Source organism: Eulemur rufifrons, chromosome 15, assembly GCF_041146395.1.
Source record: "Eulemur rufifrons isolate Redbay chromosome 15, OSU_ERuf_1, whole genome shotgun sequence".
Lineage (NCBI taxonomy): Eukaryota > Metazoa > Chordata > Mammalia > Primates > Lemuridae > Eulemur > Eulemur rufifrons.
Genome location: NC_090997.1, coordinates 44,398,269 through 44,416,917, shown reverse-complemented (window position 1 = coordinate 44,416,917; position 18,649 = coordinate 44,398,269). Strand labels below are relative to the sequence as shown.

Sequence of the window (18,649 nt, the reverse complement as noted above, 5' to 3'; positions counted from 1 at the left end):
TAAGCTAATTTGAAGTGGACATCTGCTACTTGTAATCAAGAGAGCATCCACTAAGGAAAATTCATATCAATGAGGAAGCAGTTATTATGAGTTTCTTATAACAATAGTATGAAAGGATATTTGCCAAGGTGTGGCTGTATCTAGGTTCTAGTTTATTTTCTGGTACTGATGCCAGTAATCAAATGGGGGGACCAAAAATATTGTGTGCTACTTCAAATTCAGGTGACATTCTTATTTGCATTATTCTATTTATATTATTAGAACAAAAGTATTTTTCAGTTTCTCAGGGTATATTAAATAGTCATATCCATTTTTTTCCTTCTGAATTAAGTTTTCAATGTAACTACCAATGTGCTATTACTTTTTAAAAATGAGTAGAAATATCAGTTAACACAAACATAGGTTGTAAGGGGACCATTATCATCAGTGTAAAATATTGTATCTCTTTAACAACTATTGCTTCTCTATCTTGTCTTTTTCTCTACTGTTAATTCTTTCTGAAGTTCATAAATCAATAGAGCTATAATTATTCACCTAGAAAATGGAAAATTGCATCTTTTCAGGAAAAAAACATCTCAGTTTAGATTTAACAATGATATTTGGAGGCTTTCAGCAGTCTATTTTGAAAGTAATGTCATGTAAATTAATTTCTTACTTTGGAGCCTAAGCAAAAAATTTAAAAGCCCTTCATGAAAAGTAAACATAAATACTTCAAAAGCTGTGTTGGTAAAGTACATAGTTCAGGTCTGATAAGGAGAATTTCAGGCTAGCTTGGTAAGTGAAGACAACTAGATAATGTACTCAGCCAAATAATGCACTCCACCGAAACAAATAAAAAGGAGTAATTTGTGATCCTCATTAACCAACTTAATCCTTGAATTGGTTACTTTTGTCTGTTTTATCAACATCATGAGCACTTTGATTATGACAAGGATTCCCTATGGAATCTGAGAGAATGCCAATAATATTATTAAAATCATCACGGCAAGGAAGGTTCTGCAATGAGCCATTGAACTCTCCTCCCCAAATTAGTGCTGAAAAATGTGAGGACTGGTTAGATGAAAAGTTGTGACCAGGTAACCTTGCTTTATTACTGGAGGAGATGATCTCCCTTGGAGAATGGATCCAGCTTGATTTCAGTGTGGAAAAATAGATTCAAAAAAATTCTCCCAAATGTGTCCTTGTTACAGATTTTTGGTTTACCCCAACATGTATGGGCGTTGTCATAGCATTTTAAACCTCAAAAGCATTTTATTAATATACAAAACATGGTCTAATTTGCTCATTTACAAAAATGACAAAACAGGCTCGGAAAGGTTCGATAACCTTTCCAGGGTTACAAAGATAATGTAGCAAGACTTTAGAACCAATCATATAACAGGCCTCATTATTTTAGAGAGCTTATTATGCAGCTAGGTACTATGCAAAGAACATTATATACATTTTTCCATTTTGATTCTGACAATCCTATGAGATTTGTATTATCATCATTACATGATCTTATCATCATTTTACACATGAGGAAACTAAGGAAAAGGGTAGTTAAGTACCTTGCTCATTGCCTGTGCAGCCTAGAAGTGGCAGGGCTATGTTTGAATTCCAATCTGAGTATTCCAAAGCTCAGGTTCCCACCCATACCCCAAGGTCATGGACCTTTCCACCACACTATCATTCATCCCACACACTCCATCTCTATCAAAAGACCTTACAGAAAAGTAATCCACCAAAAGTATAGTTTGTATTTTAATAACAGGCAATGTGCTTATCTGAAAATATTTTTAATAATAAAAGTTAAAAGACAGGCTGGACTTGAATATTATATTAAATACAAGGTAACATATACTTTTTCAAGTAGAATAGGGGAATTTTGTTGTAATTCAAGGGAATGACTTGACTCTTAATACTTAACAATAACTATGAATTTGAACATAATATTCTTATTTAGAAAATGTTTTACTCACTGTGCATTTAGGAATTAGACTAATTCACGATGGAAAAATTCACCAAGCAGCTGTGTATTCATTTGCCATATGACACGTTCTCTCCAAGCCAGACATGATGAAATCTGATTTACATTTGGGAGAGACCAGCTGCCTCCCTCAGAAGACACGTTCACTGAGCTCTTGGTTAGGTAACAGGAGCCTACTAACCAAAAGCTGAGGGATTCAAGCATTCTGCAAAGAGCAACTGCTTTAGTAGAAAGGTGTATTTTGTCCAAAAAATAAAACACTATGAAAAGTACCAAGTATTTATTTTTTAGTTATTTGTTATCATAGAGATTACAATAAGATGTATTTTTAATTTTAATTAAAAATAAGTAAATAAATTCATTATAATAATCATAATTTTTCAGTCACAAGTTATAATATACAGTTCTAACGAGAGACTCTAGACATTGCTAGTAACATAAACCTATTTTGTGGGCTCCCGACCTACCTTAAACTCTTTTGAGAGAAAGAAAACCTGAAAGCTTAATGCTCAAATCTGTCATAAAGATGAAGATCTGCTTAACTCTTGAGAAGGAATACTGAGCAGAGAAGACCTAGGTTTGAATTTTAGCTTGGCCAATAAATCCCTGCATGAGTGAAATAGCTTATTTACCCTCCTGTGTTTCACTTTCCACCTTCAAAATAATAACAGCAGCAGTAGGGACACACTTTTATGGCACTTATTGTGTGCCAGGTACTGTTCTCTGCACCTTTCACATATTAACTTGTTTAACCCTTCAAAAACTCTCTGAGGTAACTATTAGCATTTTCTTCATTTTATAGGTAAGGAAGCTGACTGGGGAAAGGTCATGTAACTTTCCCTCAGTTACAGTGTGAGTGACAGAACTAGGATTCAGCTCCAGAATCTGTCTTGACCACAACTCACAAAGTTAAAACATACCATGTCTTAACTACAACTCATTTTCATCAATTGAGGAGGTCAGGTCTCTGAATTACTGAAGACCCTTTCAAAGACAAATGACAGAAAACCTCTTAAATTGGCTTAAGCAAGAAAGGGAATTTATTTGCTTGTGAAACGTCAGTGTCAAGGTAGATCAGATGGACCCAGAAAAAAAAAAACAATATAAACAAGGCTCTTCCAGCTCTTGGCTCTTCTCTTCCCAGTGTAAGTTTTTATCCTCAGGAGCCTCTCCCCTTATGTTGGGTACGAGCAGTTCCAGACATGTATCCTCAAATCTCCAAATCCAGTATAGATCATGGCACCTGCAAACTTCTGCACTGAGTCTCATTGATTCTGATTGGTCTGTTCTGAATCATGGGCCATCCCTGAACCAATCGAAGTAGCTGGGAGAACAGGATGTTTGGATGGGCCTGGGTCACACGTCACTCTTGGAGCCAAGGGTACATTCAGTTTGAGCTGAACCATATGGGCAGAAAATGACAGATGACCACCCCCAATTAGATTGTTACTTCAGCAATTTCCAGTGCTAAAAGCTTATAAATTTCTGCCAATCGTGGGTGAGAAGAAGTGGTAGATAAGAGGGAAAAGAAGGCAACAGTGTGTATATGAATCCTTCTTACACATGGATTACTAAACCTCATTTCCCCTTAGGGACTTCAAGGATTCCTTTGCTTCAGAACTTTTACTAAGATAACTAGAATAATGAGGGACAAAGATTTATGTGAAAAATTTCTTTTCATGTTATCATTTTATAGTATTAGAAACTGGTGACAGCTTAAAAGTCTGCTGGTAATGATTGGTTAAATAAGTTATAGTATATCTATACAATAGAATATTATATACTTATTAGAAATGATGCTTTCAAAGAATGCTTAATTATATGTGAAGGTATTAAAGATATAATGTTAATTGGAAAAATCAGGATACAAGAAAAATACATAGAATGCTCCTGATTTTATTGAAAAAGAAACATCTGTTTTCCACCTGTTAATATATAAAGGGAAAGTATTGGGGCAGAAATATACCAAAGTGCTGATAGTGGCTATCTCTTGCTGGTGGCAATATGAGTAATTTTAATTTTATCCTTTATACTTTCTGCATTTCCAAATTTTCTACAATAAATATGTAACATATTTATAAGCAGGAAAAAGTCCCCTCAAAGTGGATGAATGGAGAAGTTTAAACTTGTTTTGTACTTGCTCAATTTATGTCAATTTATAGTGATAGAAGAAATGTAGATAACACAAGAATCAAACAAAAAGCACTCTTTGAGATAACCAAGCATTGGTGTTATTTGCCTACTTCAAAAGGCTGCTTTGCGAGTTCTCTCTTAAGTAACTGTAAGGCTTGATTATTTACTCAAAGAACATTTATACAGGTGTGCCCAATTCAAGAGCATTTGATACAATATCAGAAAATGCGAATTAATAAGGATAATTATTTATATTATAAAATATTAATTATATCACATTATCACATGAGTATTATAAAATTTTGATAGATATATGAAAACCCTCTATGTGCATTTTAATTATGGTTCAGTTTCTAAAAATTCTATTTGCATGTCACTTTTCAGGGAAGCATATCTAATGTACCTAGCAAGATAAGATTAAACCATATAAAATTATTATAAAAATTGGGAGTAGCTATATTTGATACATACATTTAAAACATAACTGATAGAAATCATATCTGTTTAGTTCAATTGTCAAGAAAAGACCAAGGAGCAGAAGCTGAAATATATAATCATCTTCATCATTGTCATTGTCATCATTATCATCATCTCATTTCTTTAGATTTCAGCATAATTTTATATACAGTATGTGTCACTTAACAAAGGGGATACGGCATCTTTAGGCAATTTCATTGTTGTGCAAACATCACAGAGTGTATTTACACAAGCCTAGATGGTGTTACACACCAAGGCCATATGGTATAGCCTATTGCTCCTAGGCTACAAGCATATACAGCATGTAGCCTTACTGAATACTGTAGGCAACTGTAACACAATGATAAGTATTTGTGTATCTAAACACAGAAAAGGAACAGTAATAATACAGTATAAAAGATAAAAAATGGTACACTTGTATAGGGCACTTACCATAAATGGAGCTTAAAGGACTAGAAGTTGCTTTGGCTGAGTCAGAGAGTGAGTGGTGAGTGAATGTGAAGGCCTAGGACACTACTGTACTATACTATGGACTTTACGCTGTTCTCTTAGGCTATACCATATTTATAAAAATATTTTTTCTTTCTTCAATAATAAATTAACCTTAGCTTACTGTAATTTTTTACTTTATAAATGGTTTATTTTCTTTAACTTTTTGAATCTCTGTAATAACACTTAGCTTAAAACACATTATACAACTGTACAAAAATGTTTTCTTTCTTTATATCTTTATTCTGTAAGCTATTTTCTATTTATTTATTTATGTGTTTATTTACTTTTTAAACTGTTTTGTTAAAGAAAATACAAACACACACATTAGCCTAGGCCTACACAGGCCTGGACTGTCAATCTTTCATCAGTCTTCCATCTCCATACCTTGTCCTACTGGACAAGAGCAACAACAGGCATGGAGCTGTCATCTCCTATGATAACAAGGTCTTCTTTTGTTATACCTTCTGAAGGACCTGCCTTAGGCCATTTTACACTTAACTTTTTTATTTTCATACATAGAAGGAATACGTTCTAAAATAATGATAAATTACTATACTATAGTCAATGTATAAACCAGTAACAGTCATTATCATTATCAAGTACTATGTACTGTACATAACTGTATGTGTTATACTTTTGTATAGCTGGCAGTGCAGGAGGTTTATTTATACCAGCATCACCACAAACACATGAGTAATGTGTTGCCCTATGATGAAATTATACGGCTACAATGGCACTAGGCTATACAAATTTTTTAGCTCCTTATAATCTATGGGACCACTGTCATATATGTGGTAGGTGTTGACCAAATCATCATTAATGTGGTGCATGACTGTATATTATCTCATTTTATCTGATAAGTCTGTTATTATCATCAGTCTTATAAAAGAACTAAGGTATAAAACAGATGGTTTTCCCAAAGTCATACATGGAACAAGGTGGAGAATTCAGATTTCTTAATCCTTGGTTTGCTGTTCTTATATCACTACCTGCAATGTGGATCTAGATTCCTAGCGTTAATAAAACTAATAAAATCTTGTTATTGTATGGACCTTTATGTTTTAGAAATTCTTTGACATAGATTATCTAATTTCAACCTAAGAACATTACTATGAGACAATAAGACCACCAGGTGATAATGAACTGAGTCCTCATCATACAGCTTTTCATGCATTATCATATTGTGGCAGGCAGTATCTCAGATGGTTCTCAATGATCTGGTTCCTCCTGGTGTTCATGCCATTGTGTAATCCCGTCCCCTTGAGTTGAGTGTGGGCTGGAACTAGTGACTTGTCTCTAATGAGGAATACAGCAGAATCAATGGGATGTCACTTCTGAGATTAGGTTATAAAAAGACTGTGGCTTCCATTTTGGAATCTTTCAATTGAAGCCCTTGCTCTGAGGAAAGCAAGCTGCAACATCTGGGTGAAGCAAGCTGTTTTGTTGGTAGCCCTATAGAGTGGTCCACATGGCAGTGAACTGCTAACGTTTCCAGCCAACAGCTAGCCAGGATCTTAGGCTTGTCAACAGCCACAAGAGTGAGCTTGGAAGCCTTCTTTCTTCCTCTGAGCCTTGTGCAGTCCTGGTTGACATTATATAACACTTTGATTGCAGCCTGTGACAGACCTGAGCCAGAGGACTCAGCTTAGCCATACCCAGATTCCCAACCCATAGAAACTGTGACATAATAAATTTTCTTGTTTCAAACAATTAGGTTTCGGGGTAATTTATTACTTAACAATAGATAACTAATATACATATTTAATCCTCATAGCAGCCCTATGATATAGTACTATTATGCCAGCCTTATCTCACCAATGAGGAATTGAGGTTTAGAGATGTGAAATAATTTTCCCCAAAGCAAGTAGTTCACAAGTGGCACTGGGTTCTGAACCTGGCTTTCTGGAATCCAGGGCTTGGGCTTGAGCCCCATGCTGTGTTGCCCCCTAGGAGTATGATAGAAGACGCAGTTTGAGTTAAGACAGGTGATAATGAATTCCAACAGCACACTTTGATTTGAGAAACTTCCCTAATAGAAGGCTAGGGTAGGCAGGGCAGATGTTATTGTCCCCACTGTAATAATGACAGATCATGAGTCTCAAACAGTCAAGAGGGTGGGGCATTGATAGAGGTCCTCTGACCCTAGGTCTCTGTTCCATGCCCCTTCACCCTTAGAATCATTTTATTAAACAGGCAAAACATATACTACAAATACCACATATTTTAATATAACAGTAATGTGTAGCAATCATAACAATAATATGTAACCCCCAATTATTAATTAAATACATGCTAATGTTATTAATATGTATATCTGAGAAAAAGGCACTCAGTATACTTAATGCAATGTGAAAGATTATCCAAAAGCCAGTGGGACCTGGCTGGACACCTTTTTAGTATAAAACTATAAATTGCCACAGATGTGCTGAAGAAAATTGCTCCATCTGGATCATAGGAGTGTTACCTCTGTCACCAAGCTGAAACTAATCAGGTCTTGTGAGCTTTGAGACTTTTGTTTCCTCTAAAGTAATTTTTCATCCCTTCTTGGCAAGGTGCTTCATTTATATGTAAGTCATCAAACTCTGGGGTAAGTACATTTTGATCCTCCAATGCCTTGGGCAAAAAGTAAGGCCTCAAGTGGCCTTAGAAACAGCCTTATTGTGTTGCAAAAAGGGTGAGGAGATTACATTACGTTACCAGTTTATAATCTATGAAATAAAATATGCTTGTCAGTATGAAGGTATCTTATAAATGATTTACTTGCTAATTACTAATTAAATGACATATTTAATACTTGAGTTTTTAGAACCTCTGTATAAGGAACTGAATGAGGCTCAGAAGGACAGAATGATCAGAAAGTTAAAACAGTTCAAATGAAAGCATAATAAAAGAGTAAATCCTGCTTCTTTCCCTGAATATTTACTTAAATTATGTTAAACTACATGGTAGAATAGTATTTATGGATTATGAAATGTCAAATACTTGTGCCAGGCGATAAAAATTTCCTTGAGTAGGGCAGAGTTCAATATTAAAATCTGCACTATGTAATAAAGTTTAAGATGTAAGGTATTTAAGCATAAAATCCTTGTTCACTTGTAATATAGGAAAGAATTAATTACAATGACACATTGTGTTGTCAGAAATCAGGGAAGGATTATTGAATTCAGAGGGATGAGTTTTGGAATGCAGAGTCCTTTTCTGCAGGGTCTTGTTCCTTCATCTTCCCCAGATGAGGTGAGTTTTCATTTCCCATTTTGCTTGGACTCTGACAGCATCTGTTTCATACCTTTCAAGAGTGTTTTTTGCAATGTGCAAACTTAATGTAAACCCCTGCTATTACATTGCTGTTTGCCAGGCAACCTATTGGCTTTTGTATATTTTGTAGCTGGCTACCTTACTGAATTCTCACATTTTTTCTAATGGTATTTTTATTTATTCACTCGAGTTTTCCTACTGGGTAATTACATCATCTATAAATAATAATACTGCTTTTTCCTGATCAATATTTATAACATTTCTGTCCCCTCCCTCCCTCCTTCCTTTCTTTCTTCCTTCCTTCCACTGCATAGAACATTCAGATGAATGTCAAATAATGGTGGTAATATCGGGCGGCCTTTTTGTATCCCTACAATGTTTCATCAATAACATGATGTTGTCTATTGTTTGAGAATGGTATCCTTATTGTGAAAAACTGTTCTTTTCTATTTCTAGTTTACTAGAAGTTTTTTGAAAATTATGAATATATGTTGAATTTTATAAACTTTTAGTAAATTTTGAGATGACTGATGTGATATTATTGCTCATTTTAAAAGGCAATTTGAGTTCCCCATAAAGAAAACTCTGGTAATAAAATATTTGCAACATGACAGCAACATATTTTCTTGTTTATACATGACATGTCTATTGTTAGGACTAGGTCTGTGAAAGTAAGTTCTGTTACATGTTTTTCTGTTTCTTTAGCTGTAACAAACACATCATGCTGAATCCTGTAGAGCTGTGCTACCACAGGTGTGGCCTATAAACTAGCAGCATCAATTTCACCTGGAAGTTTGTCAGGAATGCAAATTATTGGCCTTACCACACCCTACTGATTAGAAGCTTTGAAGACGGGGGCCAGGAATCTGAGGTTTAACATGCTTTCAAGGTGATTCTCCTGCACACTAAGGTTCAAGAGGTATCACTATAGAGTATGCAGAAATCATGTGACTCTCTGGGTGCACAGCAAGTGCAAATGGAACTCCAGAGTGACATACTGGGAGGAGACCCTTCTCCTACACGTACAAGCAAAGGATTTGTTGGTGGATTCAAAGTGTGGGAAGTCAGCGGTTGGAGAAAGTAGCACTCAAGGGCATTCTTTGGGGCTTGAGGCCATACTTGATCTGAGACAAAATTTAGGAATTAAAAGAGAACAAATTCTTTTCAACAGGGTTCAGGGAGTGGAATCAGCCTGGACTTATCTCCCTTTATTTTCTACAAGGCCAGCACCAGATACCTCACCTAAATTTAGACCAGGACTGTTTTTACAGCTCTTCTCATAGGAATAATAATGAAGATAACAATTGTAATAATAGCTACCATTTCTTCACAGCCCATGCAGCATCACCCTTTCTTTACTCTTCTCAGTAGCTCTCTAAGGCAGGAGTTGCTCCCATTTTAGAGGTGGGACAACTGAGGCACAGAGGGGCCAAAGAACTTACTTGGAGTCATGATAAGAACAAAGTGAGGGGGTATCAAATTACCATCAAGAGAAAAGAACTGGATAACTAGAACAAGAATGTTACAGAAAACCAACATGATGAAGGTCAAATAGCCAACGATATTTTCCTAAAACCCCATGTTTCTTTAATAATGATGCTTTTGCAGACACCAAAACTATTTCTGAAAGGAGGCCAAAATGAAGGAGAAAGTAAATTGCATCCAGGAATGAAGCTGGAATGGATGCATAAAACAGTGTAAGACTGTAAATCTACCCTTGCTAGGCTATGAAAACTTTGTGGAGTGGCTCTTGGTAGGAATTCACTAAATATAGTTGTGAGAAAGCCAGAGCAGCTGCCACAACATTGAAGGCAAAGGGAATGAATCATGAGGTCAGAGGCATCATCTCCAGCCAAGGGGCTGCTGTGTCTGATGTGACAGGAGTTTCCCCAGTAGAGTCTGCTCTGAGAGGCTTCTCCGAGCTGACGGGTATCAGCCAGCTCCTTTTCAAAAATGCATCGCATAAAATCCCTTTGCAGGATACTGTGTTATTGAGTTGCACAGGCAGAGATAGCAAAGGGAGGTTTATCATGAGCAGTTTTTCTGTTATATTTTGGTTGTCATGTATAGTCATAAATGAGCAGTTATAGTAAAATCTATTTCAAGTGTTAAATACAGGTAATACCATAACACACACATACATACACACATACACAAACACACACACACACACAGTTTCGTTATGATCATCTAAAAAGTTCCTACTGATGAAAGTTGGCAATATACTCTCTTTACCTTCTTAAGAGAATTTTTTTTATCAAGGAGCCACATATGTTTATAGAGATTTTTGCCTCTCATCCACTTTGAGTGGTTCAAGAGACACATTTACTTGCCGAAATAGGAGAGAGGAAAGATTAAAGGCAAAATAGCATATTATTTACAATAATTTTGTAAACTCTTCAGTGGCTTAGAAACTGGAGTATAAGTAAACACAAATCTCAGAGTTGGATGTAGTCTGGAAAGTTATCCAGTTTAATCCTCTATGGTCAAGTCCATATTAAAAGAATGTCCTGAGATGGACACAGAGACACACTCTGCCCGCATCACTCCTTTGAGAAAAGGCTTGTAGCCCCAGCTGCTGGGATTGCTGTCAGAATAGCCTGTGGCTCTCAGTCCCTTCAGGAATGTCTTCAGCTACAGAGAGCTGCCTCACCCAAGATTATGCCCTTCCTGGGGCAGGCCACATCCGGTGACTGAGGGAGGAAGGCGTTGGAAAGTCCCACCATTTTGGCCTATCTTGGGACAACTCTGATAGATTATTTTAGCTCAGAGCTCCTCCCCATGGGTTCAGCAGAGAGTGTTATTGGGCCCATTTTGCAGCTCTACTTTTCCTTCTGCCTAATCCTGCTTCCTTCTTTTTCTTCCGTGTGGTTCCCAAGGTCATTTCCTAATAAACATCTTGCACACTAAACCCCATCTCGGCGTCTGTTTCTTGGAGGACCCAACCTGTCACATGCCTGCAAAGACATCACCTAATCACTTTCAAATGATGCAGAATGCACAGCTCATGGGCAGTCTAATTGCATTTTTATGTACTGTTAGAAAGATCCTCCATAAAGTGTTGCAACCAGCCTCTCTGCACACGTTAAGTGGATCTGCCCTCTTGAACCACCCAGATGAAGACTAGCCCCTCCAAATTCTACTTCCTTTATACCCATTCACTTGCTCTGAATTCTCTTGTGTAGTCTAAAGAGTAAAACAAAGTTTTAGCTGATTCATCATCAATCCTCCTTTTTTTGTAATTGTGCTGCTAAAAGGAGACAAAATTGAAAGGAAAAGCAAATGATTCATAGGTCAATAGTTCAGAAAATATGGAGTAGTCATGTTCCTTCTTAGTGGCTATCCATTTCCATTGGGGGGGTGTGGGGGGCTGTTGCAGGAGGAAGGGGTACAGTGGGAGCCAGGGGAGAAGAAAAGCAGTGCTTTGTAGCAGAAGCACAGATTTGGAGTCACCTTGGGCAATTCTTTTAACCATTCTGAGATCCAATAAATATGTTCTTTTCACTCTCCTATGTACTTGGTCTTGGTGATAGGAAACATTATCTATCAGGTTTAGAAACTTGGGAGTTGTTTTGCATTCCTTTACTCCTCACATCCATTTAATCTCAACATGTTATCATTTCCTTCTCCTCCTACAGCCTGAATTTATCTGGTTTCTGTTTCCCTCTCTCCATGTCTACTGATACTGCCTTGGTCCAGGCTCTCACCGTGGCAATTGTCTCTGCCAGACCCACTCCTTTCTGTTCCACATTGTAGCTGGAGTGAGCAGTCTCTAATACTAAACTAATGATCTTGGCTAACAGCTTAAAATACCATAACGAAGCATTGTTTATTATAACAAAACCCTGAAAACAACCCAAATATTCATCAATGGTAGAATGAATAATTAAATTGTGACATACTCATATAATATAATGCTATATAACAATTAAAAATAATTAGCCTCTAGTATTAGCATCCACATGAATGGCTCTCATGAATATAACATTGAACCAAATTACAAGAGATCATCCTATATAATTTACACATATATAAGGTTCAAAATAATTTATGATGTTGGAAGGCAGGCAGTGGTTACATTTAAGGAAGGAGGTAAAGTAACGACTGGTTGGGGACAGGATAGGAATTTGCATAGTGGTGATGCTCCATTGCTTAGTGGTGGTTAGTCACATGGGTATATTCACTTTGAGAAAAGTCACTTAGCTTAACATGTATGACTTGTACACTTTTCTGGGTGTATATTAATTTTCACAAATACCTTTAAAAATTCTACAACGATTCCCTGAAGATAAAGTCCAAATTCATAAGATCCCCTCCCTGACCTGTACATACTTCTCAAACCTTCTCTTTAGGTATTCCATTTAGTTATTCAGAGTGAGTGTTCACTGCACTCACTCTGAATTTCTTATACTTTCCTGAAAAGCACAGCAACCCAGTTGGTTTGGTGACAAATGAATGGTGAGGCTGATAATCTTTACCTTGAACTGTTTTTGTGAGCATTAAATAAAAGAATATATGAGGCTATTAGCACAGTTCCTGAAACATAGCAGATAGTCAGGATATATTAACTCCTTCCTCCTTTCTTCTCCCCACCAGTGCAAATGAATGAATTTATAACTCTGAACACTATTAGGATATTGCAGCTAAAATCACTTTTTGGGAGATATTTCCTACAAAATCTCACTATCTATTTGGTGTTTACTCCAAAGAGACACTCTGGTTTGTCTTCGATTCCTCAGAATGCAAATGTTGACACAAATTTAACTTTCTTGTGTAAGCTGTCCCAACAAAATACATACTTTAATATTCGAGTCAGATCCTTCCCAAATCTCTTGGAAATAATCACCACATATCCATTATCTGACAAAGGAATAAAGATCAGCTGTATCTAAGGAAACACATTCATGGGGTCTGGTTTTACTTTATTCGAGCAGGTTAGGTAGATGGGGTCATTATTAATAGAAGGATCTGAGAGTTTTAGAATTGCAAGCTGCTGCTGCTGGTTGCTATTTCTCAAAATATTATCTTCTTGCTGTAAAAATGCTTTCCTTTTCATGCCAGATTTCATAAAGACCTTCCATCTGGTCAGTACTGATAACTAGAATCTTGAGATGCTCATTCTTATAACTTAAAATGATCCAGATGTAGAAAGATTAGGTTTTATAGCTTCTTCTAAAGGATTTTGTCTTCCTAATCCTACAACTGCATGTGTTGAGACCTGATCAACATGAGAGAACTCTAACAACGAACCTATTATAGCTGTGGTCCCCAAGCCCTGGGCCGCAGACCAGTACTGGTCTGTGGACTGTTAGGGACTGAGCCTCAGAGCTCTGTGCAGCCCCCAAGACTCCGTCCATGGAAAAATTGTCTTCTATGAAACCAGTCACTGGTACCAAAAATGTTGGGGACTGCTGTACTGCTGTATTAAAGTGCTCCACTGGCTATATGTATTTTTCATTTGACATGTTTTAGGAGAATACAACCATGAAATAAAAGCACTGAAATCTATAAGGACAAGGACTACAGTGTACCACAGGTAATTTACAGTGAGTGAGATAAAATAATATAACTAAAAATGAAAAATAAAATTAAAATAAAACTGTATCAGGAACAGAGTTCTCAAGAATTTACCAATTTGTTGTGATCCAGGAATACGCCAGTTGATTGAATGATCTCTATAAATTCTGTTTCTGTTTCTTAGTCCACAAAATGTGGGAACAAATACCAAATTATGAAAAGTGGATGAGATATTGATGAAAGTCCTTTCATACCCAGGAAGACAGACTTTGGCAAGTTTACTGACCTGGGCCCTAAATTTTAGGGGCCATAACACTGGTTCTAGAAAATTACTGAGGGAAGAAGAAACAAGGGAGAAGTTAATCACTCTGAGGGGCTGCTGCCCCATTCCCAAACCAAGTGATTCTCCCTTTTCTCTTCTAGGTTCACTCATCTGTCACCTTCTCACTTATATAGCACACTCATCTTCAATGTTTCCCTAAAGTTAATGTTTACATAGTTTCACACATATGGAAATGTGGTACATGGAGAAGAAAGGAGCATAAAGCCAGACTCACCTCTTCCCTGAGATGTCCTTGATAACTTATGGTGTGAACAAGTTCCTATTTGGTAGAAATTCAGCTTTGTAGCAGCCTCAACCTTATTTTTTCATGTAAATAAGCCTGTAGAAATAAAGGGAAAGTGTCCCCATATTAAAATATTAGATTTAGGTCTTTTATTTTTAAAGAGGAATATAGAAATAAAATTCCAAGAAGGGCTATAAAACAAACATGGAAAAAATGACCTGTGTGTAAAGGTGAAGTGTAGGGAATTGGACACTTCAGAAATGAGAAGATGACCCAAAAGTTCAGTGCCTGAGGCTTTTTGCAAAGGGATCTACTTTTCATTTGAAGCCTTGCTGTCTTGATGGTGATGGTAGTGGTAGTATGTTGTCCCCATCCAGACACTAGGAGGTGCTTGAGCCAGGTGGGAGCAAGGTGCTATGAGTGATATACCTTACATCCCTCTTCAGTAATAATCCCATCAAAAAGCAAGGAAGGGGGATGTATTACAGTGTCACCTGGACTGGAGATGTGTCCTGGATTTTGTCTCTTCCTAGATATCACCTCTGAGAATCCCTGACTTTATCTTCCTCAAAAGAATGGAAATTTATTCACATGATTGCTGCTGACCAGGCATCAATAAGAAGAAATGGGAAGCAAATGTTTTGTATAGACACCAGAATGGCTAACCTAGGTGACATCAGGGTGAGCTGTAAGGCAGGCACCATTCCTGTGGGCAAGTATTGAGACATGAGCCATAGCCTCCAAGTACTTGGTCTGGGAATATGCCCTGCGTAAAGTCACCATGGGCAGTAGAAGAGGAGGGAATGAATATTTGAGTTTCCCATGTTTGTAATGTTGATTTCTGTAGAATTTAAAATTTGTCAGCTGGTGGATATACATTGTTAATTTGAATACTTTTCATTATAAAATAATCTGTTAATCCTGGAAATCCTTATGAAAGGAACAATAGCCACCTAAAGGAATATTTACACATGCATATACCTGCAGACCAGAGTCTTGGCTGCATTTTTTAAAGCTCCTTTCCAGCTCTATCACTAGAAGTCTCAATGTATACAGAGATCTGTAGCAATTCTTGGAGTTTCTGCAGCCCATATCAGGTGATGATGACATAACAGTTAAGTTCTATCAACAAGGATGAATCAGGATTTGAGTGAGTTTCTCTATATAGCTTTCTTAGTGATGAACTACCTGGGCAGAAGTACTTCTTCCATCTCGATGCAGCAAAATGGTTAGTTGTGAGGTGCTATGCAATTTTAGAAATAAGCAACATACTTTGTTTTAAACAGGATACAGAAGCTGAGTTGAATCCCACTTAGGAGGTCTACTTTATTATTACAGCTCTGTGGGCTAGAGGCTAAAGTTCTGAAGGGAGGGAAAGGGTGGGCAGGCATATTTTGTGCATTTGCTAAGTGGGCCTGAAACGCCTCCACTTACTCATTTGTTGAAGACAGGGTCATCTCACTTAATTCAGCAGGAAAACAACTGCACCAGGAGGAAAAGAAAGGCTGGCTCATAATCTCCTTTTTGCATTTCAGAGGTATTTCAAATATGCTCCCCATGAAAGAGGCTGTGCAGGGAACCAGACTCAGGCACCTGCTTTGTCCCTCATGTACAATGTTAAGTCAGGGAAGCCCTTGACTCATAAGTCCACCCTGGGTGTCTAAGGTTATGCACATTATGTCTGAATGTGTAACTGTGAAAAATACATATTCTGGAGCAATGTCAAATTCAGACTAGGAGTACGTACAGATTAGAGCTCGGGAGAAAGCGTAAGAATAGTAAAAAGGGCCTGAATTATTTGGGAAAAGACACTGCTCCCCCAATGCTTGACCATATTTCTTCCTGTAGCCCCTCCCTCTCCGAGATCGGTGCAGAAGGCAGGGAAGGACAATCAGAAAGGTTAGGAAGAAGCACCCTGGGATGCTGGCACCCTCTGCCTCATCCTTCTTATTCAAGGACAAGCAAGCAGTGTCGGGTGGAATACAAGGTCCTTTACAAAACTGGACACAGGCAGAAACGTACCAAAGTACACATATTTTCACAGTGCAAAACCATGTATGATCTTGTGATAGGAGCTAGAACCACTTCCCTTTAGCCTCAATTCCCTTTCATTTTCACGATATAGGGGGCAGCGTCTCATAGTATGGGGTGGAAATAGCTTAAGACGAAACTTCCCATCTTAACTTGCACTTTCCAAGCCTTATTTTGTAATTTAAGAAAATGTGTCAGTCCCATCGCCTCCCCACCTGGGTATTTTGTTTATCAGGACTGAGCACATCATTATTTTCTAAGGGCTTGTAGCAACGGCGCAGTCTTTTCTAATGGAAGGTATTCACTCAGTGTTGGCTTTGAAATCACCTGTCCACCCGCGGTCCCTGGAGCACGCCATCTCCGTGTGATTTCTACTCAAGTTTTTTCCCTCCTATCACCCCTTTCACCTTCATTTAATTTTTAAGCTGCCTCAAATCCTTTTGCAAGGAAGCAGGATAAAATGCCTAAATCACAGTTATACACCATGTCGACTCTCAGGTTCACGCATTTAGGAGATAGTGTGAACAAGAAATGCGCTCCGTGCTAAGAAGTCCAGGGGGCGACCTTCACAGTCTCCCTCCCGACACCCTGAGCCCCAACTCCCGCCGTCTTTGCGCCTCAAAGGTGGCAAAAATCTCCCAGCCAAGCCCGAGCCCCTGGCCCCGGCGGGGGTGAGAAGGGAAGCCGAGGCCGTCCCTGGAAGGTGTGCGCCCCTCACCTTGTGGACGGTGCGTGCAGCCGAGTCGCACACGGCGAGCTGAGGTGTCCCGCTGGCTGCAGAAGTCTCACTCGGAACCCGCTCCCTTTTCTCCCGAGCCTTATCAAAACACCGCTTCTCGCAACACCCGGTTCCGAGGCACGCTGAACCCGGAGGCGCGCTCCCCTCCGGCGTCCTTGCCCGCGCCAGTGCCCCCGGGCTGCGGCGAGACGGAGCCTGGGAGCGCGGCGCGCCGGGCAGCCCCGCGGCGGCGCGGGTGGCGGGCGCTGCGCTTCGCCGCGTCTGGGCGCCGGGACTAGACGCGCAGGCAAGAGGGAGAGCGCGGAAGAGGAGGAGCAGGAGCAGGGGGCAGTCTATGAAACCAACCGCGCAGGTTGCAGCCCCCTAGGACGCCACCGAACGGAGAAGGGGGTGGCTGGGATGAAAAGATGAGCCCGGGTGCAAGGCAGGTGGTGGCGTGGAGGGGAACTGGGGGTCGGAGCACCGAGGTACTCCAGGTCTGGCTTAACCTGTGAAAGAAATTCTGGAGCCGATGGCGCCCGCAGGGCTCCCTATTGCAAACACTAGAGGGCGGCGCTGTCCACGTTATAAACCGGGCCTATCGGGCTGGAGGTGTGGATAAGGGACCCACCTCCAGAGCCCTGTGCAGGCCGCGGCCCAGGCGGAGAAGGGGACAAGTGATACAAGAGGCAGACCCTAGTCCCCTCTTCTGTGGCGAGCCTGAGCCGGGGAAGGAGAGGAGAAGAGGGAGTAGCTGATGGGTTCGGACGCTTTCTCTCAGCGGCTCCTCCAGGCAAACCCTCAGTTTTCCTCAAGGGGAAAATTAGAGTGAATATCCGCAGGGTGCATTAAGGAGAGGGATGAGGAGAAAGAGGCGAGGGAGAAGTGTGAAGGAAAATTGGGGCGGAACGGGGGCAGAGAGGTGGGGAAAGCAGAGAAGAAAGGGAGATAGGGTAGGGGTGGGGTGGTTGACGCTGAAAGAACCGCTGAAGTGGCCTTGCCCGTTTTTTCTGGAGGTAACTCTACCCGAGGGGCCGTTTCAGGTTGGCAGAGGGCTTTGTGCACCTCCTAGCGGTCCGGGAGCTGTTCTTTCTGCCGTTCTGCTGCAAGGCCAGAGAGGGTAAGCTGGGAGGGACTTTACAGAATCCTGGCCCTGCTGAAGGACGATTCCTTAGGGCTGGCTGGTTATTTTCTGTGGAGAACTTGGGCGATTCTGAAACCCTGAAGGTTTACATAGATTGGGTCCCTGACATTGTGAAAAAAAATCAGATTATTTAAACTAGCCGTAAAATGAACCAGAAAATCTTATGGAGGCCGGGCGTGGTGGCTCACGCCTGTAATCCTAGCACTCTGGGAGGCTGAGGCGGGAGGATCGTTTGAGCTCAGGAGTTCGAGACCAGCCTGAGCAAGAGCGAGACCCTGTCTCTACTAAAAATAGAAAGAAATTATATGGACAACTAAAAAAAAATTATATACATATATATGTGTGTG

General features: G+C 39.4%; 1 protein-coding gene across 1 annotated transcript in view; it reads right to left on the bottom strand.

Annotated features, from left to right (window-relative positions):
- The window catches only part of HTR1E (5-hydroxytryptamine receptor 1E), a 68,557-nt gene extending 51,102 nt beyond the window's left edge, over positions 1 to 17,455 (bottom strand). The window contains exon 1 of the mRNA XM_069488878.1: positions 17,159 to 17,455. The gene's annotated coding sequence lies outside the window, so the exon portion shown is untranslated. The remainder of the gene's footprint in view (positions 1 to 17,158) is intronic.
- Between the last annotated feature and the right edge of the window lie 1,194 nt (positions 17,456 to 18,649).